Source organism: Henckelia pumila, chromosome 2 (assembly GCF_033568475.1).
Source record: "Henckelia pumila isolate YLH828 chromosome 2, ASM3356847v2, whole genome shotgun sequence".
Taxonomy (NCBI): domain Eukaryota; kingdom Viridiplantae; phylum Streptophyta; class Magnoliopsida; order Lamiales; family Gesneriaceae; genus Henckelia; species Henckelia pumila.
The window spans coordinates 145,035,921-145,049,337 of NC_133121.1; the positions used below are offsets into that span (position 1 = coordinate 145,035,921).

The 13,417-nt window shown below is 33.4% G+C and overlaps 1 pseudogene; it reads left to right on the forward strand.

Moving 5' to 3' along the window:
• Nucleotides 1-5,902: 5,902 nt before the first annotated feature.
• LOC140878617 (ervatamin-B-like) lies at nt 5,903-9,694 on the forward strand (annotated as a pseudogene).
• The last annotated feature ends 3,723 nt before the right edge of the window (nt 9,695-13,417 follow it).

A 13,417-nucleotide genomic window follows, 5' to 3' on the forward strand; every position in this document is an offset into this window, starting at 1 on the left:
AACAATAGTTAATTTCCAAAGCCATTTTTGGTGTCTCGTAGTAATTGCATTTGCATGTGCATGCTCCAACTGTATACCTCTCAGAGGCCATATATATGGATCGAACTTACAAATGATCAGTCTGCTTTTCTTTTTCATTTTTTTTGGAACTTCTGATCATGTGTTTCCGATTACTTCTGCGACTACCAAATTCAGATAATGAAGTGTACGTTATCTTCTACAATTGATGAGCAAGTTACGTTTTTCATTGTATGATAAATCTTTACACTTATATGGTAAGTAAAACTGCGACTTCATCGTAACATGAAATGGAGTCGCAGTTTCAAGACATAAATGTTTACATGTCATGTATAACAAAAGTAATAATTGATATTTTATGTATTATTATGATCTATGTGCATTAACTAAAATTAAATAATATTTTCATAGCTCAATGTATGCTCGCACTCAAATAATGGATACATAATCTAATCAAGATATATATTAGTACAAAATATTTATTTAGTATTAATATCAAAATGTTAGAATTTGTATGACCACAAAACCGTAAAAATCATAACCGAAATTTAATGAAATGCTATAGATGATGCAGATATTTCACAGTAGTTTATATTTTTTGGGATTTGGATCCCCTACTGTGGGGGATCCCACAGTAGGGGATGCTGTGGAGGGCATCGTTTCCTCCACAGCCCACATGCCTTTACCTTTTTTTTTTTTTTTGGGTTGTTTTCTCTTTTTGTTTCCCTCAAGTTTTGTAATTTTTTTAATTTTTTAACTCAACAATTTTGTTTTTCTTCTTTCTTTAAAAAAAACAAAAAACAAAATTGGTTTTATTTTTTATTTTATAATTCATCCAATTTTCCTTTTCAATTTTTTAATCTAATTTTTTTTAAAAAAAACAATTTTTGGCCTCCAATTTTTACATGTTCAACTCGTCTATTTTTTTTTTTCAATTCAAGTTTTTTTTTAAATTTACAATAAATAAGAAAAAATTCTGAAATTTTGGGACCTGAATATTCGGGAACGCGAACAGGACATATTTCGATACTTGAATATTTCGGACCACGAATATTCGGGATCTCTCGGGTAGGGAGAATAAATTCCGATTTTTTTTTCGTTTTCAAGATTTCGTTAAAAAAAACACAAAAAAGTGATTATTTATTTAAAAAATGCTATTTAGAAATTTATATCTAAATATACAATAAATATTCGACTTAAATCATATAATATTAAAATGTTTATGATAATGCTTCAAGTTTTTTTGTTAAAAGAAGAACATCATACGATATATCATATAATTATTAATAAAATATTATGATAAAAATTATTAGATAAATTTTAGTAAATAGATTTTCAAATTGCATCTTTTATTCTAAATATTTGATCTAATTAGATAATTATAAATATGAATTAATTAAATTATTAATTTAATTTTTAAAAAAGACACAAAATAAAATATAATTTCGCGATTCTACTGTACGATCCACTTCAAAAATTTTCGATGTTTAGCGACGTTTTTTTAGGTAAAAAATCGTCGCTAATTTCAAATTAGCGACTAATTATGAAAGTGTCCTTATTTCTTTCGTCGTTAGTTTATAACGACGAATTTTAAAAAAAGTCGCTAATAACGACTATAGTCATATACATATATGTCGCTAATAGCGATGATCTTCATATACAAATACGTCGCTAACAGCGACTATCTTCATATAAAAATGCGTTGCTAATAACGATGCTTTTAATATCAAAACATTGCTAATAGCGACGAATTATATTCTTAATTACGTCGGTATTAGCGACGCATTATTATAAAATTCGTCGCTAAAAAACATAATATTTCGTCGCTATTAGTGACGAATTTTGCCAATATAAGTCGCTTTTAGAGACAGATTTTGTGAATAACCATTGCTAATATAGCGACGAAATAATATGTAAAACGTCGCTAAATTGAAAAATAATATTCAAAAATATGTTGAGCTTTTAATTGGTTATTTTTATATTACTTTTGTAGTCTCTTTGTTGCATTTAGTAACTAGATATACAAAATGTTCATAGACGCACAAAATAAAATATATTTAGTTACAAACACACTACAAGTTTTCCCACAGCAGAATAATTGTTTAAATTTTTTTCCAAAACCCTAGAACATAGAATCTAAGGGATATCAGATACTGTTTTGAAAGAGGATCAGATACTAAGTAGTCTGTGTCTCGTCATCATCATCATGACCATACACCAAGCAGTTCTCATCGTCGTCATCCTCATTTCCATACGTGCGACACGTGTGTGAAATGCACTGAAACACAAATACACACATAATTGTAAATTTAAATTCAAACCAATAAGTAATAAATTAAATTATAATCATGCATATATTAATAATGATACAAAACATATTTAAACACTACAAATACATTAAGCCATAATCTATAATTATATATTTATATTTATATATGGGTATATATATATATATATACTCACACACACTTACCTGAAGCGTATAATTATATTTATATATAGGTGTATATATACACACACACACACACTTACCTGAAGCGAGGCGGCGGCCGCGGAGACGGAGACGCCTGCGGCAGAGAAGACAAATCAACTAAAAAAACATTTGTACTTTACAAAATAAACTCATTTGATTTTCAATTGTATATATAAATTATAATATAAATTAACACATTTCAATACACAAAAAATCACCTACAAACTGTAGAGGACGGCGGTCGGAGTAGGGGACGGCGGGAGGAGGCAGGTGGCCGAAGGGAACCAAAAAATCACACTACAAACACAATTCAAACCCAAATATTTCAATAATCACAAACATTTGTATATATATATATATACAATATTTACGTGTATATATATATATATATATATATATATATATATATATAGCCAGGATTTCAGCTCCGCCCGGGCTAAAATTTTTTAGCGAAAAATCCAAAAATAATAGAAGCTGAAAACACCGATTTTGAAGAAAAAATAGTAAATTTTTTTTATTAAAAAAAACCAAAAAAAATCGTCTCAAAATTAATTACAAAAATATTAAATATTTTTCAGCGAATATACAAATTGCATAATTGTTTGGTCGATATATACTTTATAAAAGTGAAAACATTATAATGTCAGAGAACTTTAGAAGATATAGAGTGAAAAATATGACACTAAGACAAGGATAAACATGAAAAACAACTCATTTTTAGTTTCATTATTATTTTTTGGACTAGTTTTGAGAACTAAAAAGTGGGATATTTCATTTTTTTTAATTGAATTACCCGGGCTAGTATAGCATTAGCCCAAAAATAACACTTAAAATTTATTTTAAAATTTTTTTGTCAATAGCCCGGGTGGCCTAACACCTACCTCCGCCCTTGTCTACAACGAGGGTTAGCGTCTAGCGTGGGGCGAAGATCGGCATGCGACTGAGTGTGAAGCGATAGGGAGAGAATCTCAAAAGATGGAAGAAGGGAAAGTGTGCAGCTTAAAGGGTTCGAAAGGATTAATATTTCAAGATTAGCAACGGAATTCTTTTAAACCGTCGCTAATAGCGACGGTTTATAATTAAACTGTCCCTACTACTCTTGTTTGAATATAACAAATTAATTTAAAAAATATTACATAAACATGCAATGTGTACGCCGATACACTAGTTATAAATAAATTTTACTAAAAATATTATATGCTTATTTTAAAAAAATATTTCTCTAAATATTTTTTTATTTTATTTGTAATTGAACATAAAATATCAAGTGAATGTGTAATATTAATTATAAAATAATTTAGATTTTTTTACAGCAAATAATTTAGAATTTTAATTAATATTATACTATTTTTTTTATGAACCATGCATTTGTTGTTGCAAACCTCGTTGTAATAATAAGCAGTTGTGAACTGTGTTCTTGAATTTTTAGGAGTTCTAGGATAGGCGATAGTGTAAGTCCTAGTCTTGAAGTGGGCTGTTGCAAGTCGATTCTAATATTCAAAGTCTTGTAGAGTGAATCCTTTCAAGATGGAAGAAGGGGTGACGTAGGAGTCTTTGAATTCTCCGAACATCCATAAACAAACATCTGTGTTCTAACTTTCAGTTTATCACTCTTACGCACTGATCACTACATTTTCAGTCCATCAATTCATAAGTTCAATCTGTTGGTTTTGCATTATTCCACGCAACAAACTTGTTTGCAAATTATAATCGACACGCGAGGAGGAAAGGATTCAGTTGACCAACCTCAACTGAACCTAGCTAAGTATTTTGGAGATCAACTGCTACATTAGTTTGATACATCAGCTTATCAAACAGTTTACTTCACCCCCAATCCGATCCTAACAAGTGATATCATAGAGAGGTTCCTTCTCGTTTCTAAACTTATAATTATGGACATATTCAGAGAGGTCACCAAAAGCTTCTGGTTCACAAATGTTGAAAACCGCACTGCCAAAAATGTGGAAACATGTTCTACAGCCAAAAATCTGTGGCAGCAGTTGATCAAGCTAGGCGATGAGGAGACAAAGACAGAAGAGAGCATGAGTCCATTATTAGAGAATACTGAAGAACCCTGCTGCTCCAAAAGTAATTACAATTTTTGTAAAGAAGAAAGCAGGAGTACATCGACTGAGTCCATTGAAAAACCTTGCTAATCAGATAGAGCCACGACTATAGACGAAGAAAGCTGTTTCATGGCTCATGAAGATCAACCATCCAGTGGAGAACTAGCTACTGAACAACCCTTAATAAGTGGACAGATGTTTGACTTTAACTCTAATAAATTTACATGAGAGGAGTTAGTTGAAACATTGCAAGAAATGGCAAATGAGTACCAGAGAATGTGCTTAGCATTCTAAAAAGTTAAAGCTAAGCAAAATGACTCGCAAGATTGTCCAACTAAACCTGACTGGAAAATTTCGGTTGAGAAAATCAGTCTAGAGGCAGAGATTGTCAAGCTTAAGACGGAGAATGATAAGATGCAAGTTGAGAATCAGCAGTTGAAATCAGAAATCTGAGGATGACTGATGTAACACCCTGAATTATTTAATTTTAATCCGAGAATATTTAATTTAAGAATATTTAATTTGGAAATATTTGAAGAGAATATTTAGCTACATTCATCTGAAGCTCCGAGAATAGATCAAGGTGGTACATTGAGAGATATGAGGGATGTCACAGCGTCACCAATGGAGATACTTCTGAAAAGATTTCAATCTTTTAAGCCGCCTACTCTGAAAGGAACTGAGAATTCAGTTTAATGTGAAGGTTGGTTAGAGGATATTGAGATGATGTTTGATTCCCTTGATTATGCAGATGATAGAAGAATTAGACTGATTGGGTATCAATTGCAAGATGTTGCAAAGAGCTGGTGGATTACAACCAAGAAAATTCTTGAGAATCAAGGTACGATGATTAATTGGAAAGTGTTTAAAACTGAATTTTATCAACGATTCTTTCCAGTGTCGTACAGAAAAGATAAGAATGCAGAGTTTGCCAATCTGAAACAAGACAATCTGAATATCGAGGAATATGTTGCTAAGTTCTCTACTTTGCTGAAATTCGCTCCACATATAGCTGAGAACGAAGAGGCTAAAGCTGATCAGTTCATTAATGGACTGAATCCAGATGTATTTACACTGGTGAATGCTGGTAGGCCTAACAACTTTGCTGATGCACTTGATAAAGCAAAAGGAGCAGAGGTTGGTCTGATGAAACAACGAGAAGCATTGTTTGATTTACAGTCTCAAAGAGAGCCACAGACTCAGTTTCAGCAACCATTCCCCAGATTTGAGGAAGGTGGTAGTAGTAGTGGCAAGAAAGATTCTTTGAAAGCAAGAGGAAAGCAGTTTAAGAAATCATGAGATAGTTCATCTAGCTCCAGTGGATAGAGACAGATGAGTTCTGAGTATGCAGGAGTTTATTGCAATAAATGTGGAGGGGGACATCCTAGTGATCAGTGCAGAGGTGTACTTGGGAGTTGCCATATATGTTATCAAGCGGGACATTTTGCTAGAGTATGTCCGCAACGTGGTTTGAAAAGATCACATAGTGCAAGGTCATCGAGAGAAGTGACTCAGCCAGAAAAGCAAACATCAGATGATGTTTAGCAGGTAATTGTTCTTGTTATGATTCTTTTGTGTATGTGAGTGAGGATATTGGAGCATCCCATATTTTATCTCTGAACGAAATTTCCAGATTATGTGCATTACCTGTTGATGTATTATCTACTGTGGTATCTATTCTTGATTTTAAGGAAGTGATATCTGTCCGAAAATTGTATACTACAGTTTGAAGGTAATGTGAGAGAGATAGATTGTATCGTGCTTGGTTGTCAGATTTTGACTGAATTATCGGTTTCGATATGTTTACCAAGTACAGGGATGTCGTAGATTGATTCAGAAAGTTATGAGATTCAGAATTGAATTGATAGAAGAATGGGAATTCTACGGCAAGAGTTCGATATTTCGAATTCCTTTGATATCTATTCTATCTATGATTTGATGATTGTAGAAAGAGCAGAGAAAATTCCTTATTATGTAATCGATGTCTTGGAAGCTAGCTCAGAATTGGTTGATTTGCCAATTATTATCGAATTGCTGATATTTTCCAGATAAAATTCTGAGATTACTTCCAGTCTGTGCGATGGAATTCGATATGTAATTGAAGCCATGTATCTTATTGATTTTTCCAGTGCATTATAGAATGTCACCAACAGAACTGCAAGAATTGAAAGAAATACAGATCAGTGAGATTTTGGGCTAATTATCAGAAATTGAATAAGGCTACGATGATGAATTGCTATCTAAATATTCTCGGATTAAAATTAAATAATTCCGGGCGTTACAACTGAATTGATTCAAACTTAAAATAAGTCCTCAGTTTTGTTGACAGAATTGCATGAGTCACAAAAACCAATAGGATACAAAACTGATCTCGGGTTTAGTGATGAGGATTGCAGACCAACTGAGAATAGTACTCAACCTAAACTGAATATGTGCAAAGGAAAATATATTCACTTTGTCAAGTCCAGTTTGGGATGTGAGCAAAGTAGTCCTACCCAATAGATTGGCAAAACTGTTGAGACTTGGAGCAATGTCCGGAAGTTTGGAACTGGATATATGTCGGAGAGTTATTGTGCGAAGCGAGACTGCAAATTCTGTCAAGTTAAACACAACTCAGATATGGAGCGCCACAACCGTAGACCTTATAGAAGACTTGATCTAAAAGGCAACAGAAGAACTCACGATGAAGGAAAGACAAAAATACAGACTACCTCACAAGCATATTCACGAACACATCACCACAACACAATGTTTATTACTCTCATCACTCACAGTTAAATTCATATTGTTTATCTCACAAGAACACAAAGCACAAATCACGAATCTTATGGGACACGTCCAAGAATCGATCAGTTAGGTTGATTCAAGTATGGATCTCGAAGGGATTAATAAATCGAGGACCCATGTAAATTGGATACCATAGTCTAGCTTGTTTTTGTGCTTGTAGGAGACAGGAAAAAAGATCGCAAAGAGTCAGTTTAGTCAAATAAAAAGTTGGCTAACTGATAAACTATCGGTTTAAGAGAAAAACTGAAGTAAGGGGGAACGCCAGTTGAGCAAAATATCATGGCAAGAAACTGACCAAATCATGTGGATCTCAACTGATCATCAGACTAATCCTTCATATTATTTTTAATTCTTAAATTTTTTTTTTAATTTTAATTGATATTACTTTGCATTTACTGAGTTGTTTGTTGTTTAATAGCTTTAACTATATTCTCCCCACGAGACATTTTCGGCCACCATTAACATTAGGCATGAAAATGTGAATGCAATTCCCGCAAGCCTCGTCAGTGGGAGCAAGGATCCCGATAATGTCAACCTACAAGTAATACTCATAATTTAATGAGAGTAATGGATTTATGAATGAATACCATATATCTAAGAGACAAAACAATTACTTTATTAACATTGTCAAGGGATTTGAAGCATGAATTAATTTCTTCCTTCTTAGGAGCATTCTTGCTGCTCCAGTCCTTCGTGCTCCAACAACACATACGCGGAAGTGGTAGACCAGCCTCATCTAAATGAGTTGCAAAACTGTCCACAACGCCAGGTATGCATTCGTAGGACAAGATCTGCAATTATATAACATTTCTATTTAATATATAAAACTTTGCATTTACTGAGTTGTTTGTTGTTTAATAGCTTTAACTATATTCTTCCCACGAGACATTTTCTGCCACCATTAACTTTAGGCATGAAAATGTTAATGCAATTCCCGCAAGCCTCGACTGGAGGAAGAAAGGAGCTGTCACTGCCGTGAAGAATCAATTTACATGCGGTGAGACATATATAAAAATTAAATCAGAGTTATAAAATTCATGAAAACAATTGAAATTAAATCTCGTTTCTTACAACTCATGCACGCATATATATACACACGTACGTACGTACAGGGTCTTGCTAGGCATTTTCAGCAGTTGCAGCCACGGAAGGGATCCACGGGATTAAAACGGGGAACCTGGTGTCATTGTCCGAACAAGAACTCGTGGATTGTGATTCCAACAAGATGAATCACGGGTGCCGCGGAGGTTATATGAACGAAGCGTTCCAATTCATAATTCATCGAGGCCTCTCGACAGAAGCCAACTATCCATACAAAGGAGAAAATGGCGTGCCTAACAACAAAAATGAATCCTCAAGAGTGGCAAAGATCACTGGATTTGAGAAAGTGACGTCTGATATATGCATGTCCACCTCGAGCTCGGTAAAGTACCACCTCATCTTGACAGCATGTCCACCTCGGGCTAGGTAAGGTGCCACCTCGGGCTCGGTAAGGTACCACTTCAGACTCGGTAGGGTGCCCCCTCGGGTTCGGTAAGGATATTATAAGGTGGGTTGCTTGGCCTTGGGGAAAAGTCTGTTTAGACTTGGTCATAGGAAGAGGTAAGGTCGGACTAGGAGTCAGGAGCAGGAGGAGGGGTGGTATGGGGAGAGATATTATTTCCTTTTGAGTAAGATAGGATATTTCGGAAGATAAGACAGAATCTTAGATAAGAAGGGAACAATATCTTGTATTCCGGGAATGGTGGTGTTTTTTGTTATGGAAACTCTCCTAGGGTCTCCTATAAATACCAGGTTTGAGGTATTGTTAATTATTCTGATATACTTTTTCATATTGAATTTTCTCTCTACTTAAGCCCTATTCTTACTTAGGCATCGGAGTGGCCACGTCGAAAAACTATTCCGACGCCCATTCACGAGTTGTCTAGTGTGTGAAGAAGGGTGAACAGGTGCACACTGAGGGCATTAAGGGAGGACACATTGCCAGGAAAAGTTTCCACGTCTGCCACGACATTTTCTGGTGATAACACCGTCTAAAGACGAGTCGGCGTTACTCAAAGCGGCGACGAAGCAACCTATGTCTGTGGCCATTGATGCCAGTGGACTCACTTTCTAGTTTTACGCAGGCATCATATTTACGGCTGAGTACTGTGGAACTCATCTAGATCATGGTGTCACAGTTGTTGGATACGGAAAAAGCGAGGCCGGGAAAAAATATTGGCTTGTGAAGAACTCTTGGGGCGCAGCATGGGGCGAAGGTGGATACGTGAAATTCGAGAGAGATGTTGGTGTTAAGGAAGGGGTTTGCGGGATAGCCATGGATGCCTCTTATCCAATTATTGAATATTAAAACAATTGTTTCCAAAGCCATTTTTGGTGTCTCGTAGTAATTGCATTTGCATGCATGTGCATGCTCCAACTGCATGTATATGAACTTACAAATTATCAGTTTGCTCTTTTTTTTTTTTTTTTTTTTAAACTTCTGATCATGTTTTTCCGATTACTTCTACGACTACCAAATTCAGATAATGAAGTGTACGTTATCTTCTACAATTGAGCAAGTTTTTCATTGTATGATAAATCTTTACACTTATATGGTACGTAAAACTGCGACTTCATAGTAGATAACACGAAATGGAGTCGCGGTTTCAACTTTCAAGACATAAATGTTTACATGTCGTATATAACAAAAGTAATAATTGATATTTAATATAATATATATATATATATATTATTATCTATATTCATTAACTAAAATTAAATAATATTTTCATAGCTCAATGTATGCTCGAACTCAAATAATGGATACATAATCTAATCAAGATATTAGTACAAAATATTTATTTAGTATTAATATATATAACCCAAAATATTAGAATTTGTATGATCACAAACCGTAAAAATCATAACCGAAATTTAATGAAATGATATAGATAATGCAGATATTTCAATGTAGTTTATATTTTTTGGTGGGGCTTTTATATTCAAATTGAATTTTAGAACGAAAAATTAAAAGACTTGAATTCATAATTTTTTTAAAAAAAATAAGTTTGTAAGAATATATATATATATATATATATTGATGAAGACATATTGAATTTAACAAATTTCCTAATATTGAAGAAATTCTATAGTTTGAGCATTCTAATTTTATGTAATTTTCACTTAATCTCCAATGATCTGTATATGTACATAATGCGTTACAATATATGTTATTATTTTTTTAAAAAAATTTAAATTTCGTAAAATACAAAATTAATGGAATTTTATAAAATCATGTATATTAATTATTATATGAAATGATATTGGTTTATTTATTTAATTTTTTTTGAAATATATTGATTTATTTATTTCGATAGAAGAATGAATATTGAAATATAAAATTTTAATTTTAGAAAGTAGATATATATGTTATATGAACCGATCACCTCAATCTTCTCACGTCATAAATACTATATTATACTATATAAAAAGAATCTGCCTATTAAATAAAAGAGGCGACCAACCAAACAGTCAAACCGTATGCCTATCATGCATATTGGTTTTCTACAAGATATATGCTTATCATGTTGGTTTTACAGTTAGAAAAAAAAACTTCTCAGAAAAATAACAAATGGGTTGTTACGTATGTTGCATTCACATGTAGTCGAGAAGATTACAGAAGTAGTAATGCAAATACTAAACTGAATCCCCAACCAATTAACAGTCAAACCGGTTGTAAAGCTAAGTTGTCAGCTTGTTCAGATGCTGCTGGAGTATGGAAAATTACCATCGTACATCTCGAGCACAATCACCAAACTAGTCCATCCAAATCCAGAGCATTTCGATGTTATTGTCAGTTAAATGCTCACGTGAAATGACAACTAGAGGTGAATGATATAGCAGATATTTCTTTTCATAAAAGTTTTAACTCGTTGTTGTTGAAGAAGGTGGATATGAGAAGACGACTTTTATTGAAAAATATTTTCGAAATTATATTGATAAGGTCAGAAAATTAAGACTTGGAGAGGGAGATGCAGCTTCTATTCAAACTTATTTCTCCAAAATGCAGTCACTTTGTCCAGGTTTTTTCTTTAGTTTGGATTTAGATTATGAGGGCCGATTAAAGAATGTATTTTGAGCAGATAATATAAGTAGACAAGCTTATAAGGAATTTGGGGATGTAGTGACTTTTGATACAACGTACTTAACTAATAAGTACGACATGTCATTTGTTCCTTTCATCGGTATAAATCATCATGGACAATCGACACTACTTGGGTGTGGTCTACTTTCTAACGAGGATACAGAGACATTTGTATGGTTGTTTAGGACATGGCTAGAATGCATGGAATTTTGGACTCTTCATGGAATAATCACTAACCAGGACAGGGCAATGCAGAAGGCCATAGAAACAGTATTTCCTAACACAAAACATAGGTGGTGTTTGTTGCATATACTTAAGAAATTACCTGAAAAATTTGGATATAATTGTCAAAAGGCTTCCATACCCTCTTCTGTACACGAATTAGTGTATGAATCACAAACTGCAAATGAGTTCGAACATGGTTGGTTTTCTATGCTTCAAATGTATGTATTAATGAAAAATAATGATTGGGTGACCGGGCTTTTTAGGGAGAGAAGTCGTTGGGTTCCATGTTTTCTCAAAACTTCATTTTGGGCAGGAATACAACTTAACGGAGTGAGGGTATAAATGCTTTTTTTAATGGATATGTGCATTCAAAAACATCTTTAAAGCAATTTGTGGTGCAATATGAGCGAGCTCTGAGGAGTAAAGTTGAAAAAGAGTTTCAAGCAGATTTTAAATTTTTCTCTCAGATGGTCCCTTGCATTACTTGATTCGATATGGAGAGGCAATTTCAAAATGCTTATACAATTGTAAAATTTAAATAATTTCAACAATAATTGACAGGAAAGATGTATTGTGAGATTGAATCCACTGAGGAGGGGTCTTTTGGTACGAAATATGTGGTCACAGAAGATTTTACAGTGCATGAGAGAATTAAGGAAAAAAGTTTGAAATTGTGTTTAAGAGAGATAAATGCACATTTTCTTGTAGCTGTCACCTATTTGAGTTTAGGGGAATAATATGTAGGCATGTTATTATAGTTTTGATCCGTAATAAGTTGTCGGTGGTTCCTGAGCAATATATACTGCGACGCTGGAGGAAGAATGTGAGTACGTAGATTGTATATGAGGGTGAAGATCAATTATAATGGATGGATAGCTACTCCTGATCAGTTAAATTATGAAAAGTTGTGTGAAGCATTTACAATTAAATGTTGCAAATTTGATTGCAGATAATAAAGATGAAACTCAAAAGCTACTCGGGTGGATTGAAAGTAAAGTAAGTGATCTTGCTATATCAAAGTTGCGATCAGGCTATGACCATAATTTGGTATCATCATTAAGCAAGTACAGTCTGATCATGTTGATGATGCAACTCAAGCTTCTACTTGCAAAGTTCTTGGTCCAAAGTACACTAAAACAAAAGGAGCCCCTAAAAAGCTTTGAAAAAAAGGTCCATTAGAGAAGTGTTCTAAGAAATCGAAGGTACAATATATTCCTAATACTTCTTTATAAAGTATCAATACCTAACATTTTATTAATACATATGTTGGTTTTGTAGGTATATGTGAAAGTCAGCAAAGGAAAAAACTCTCAAGAAGAAAATATTGAATTCAATAATGTGTTTATTCAACCACTTGATCAAAATTATGTGATGCGCGCCTTCGTTCTCTTTCTCACAACAATTAATGGTATGTTATTATGTTTTTCGTGTTTGATGTTCTAATCATATTTATGTATGTTTCTTACATTTGTATAATAATTAGAGGGTGTTCAACACCATCCATGGAATATCAATTACGAAGCACCTTTAGTATCCAACTACGGAGTTGATGAAGCATCGACAACACTATGCTCGTCAAGACGATGTTCGAATGAAGATGTAGTGATAGAATAGTGCAATGAGTTATGAAGAAAATTATTTGAACACACAACTAGATATACGTCTGCAATTTTGATTTTTATATATGTTAAAAGTCGACTCTCATTTTGAAATAAATGTGAA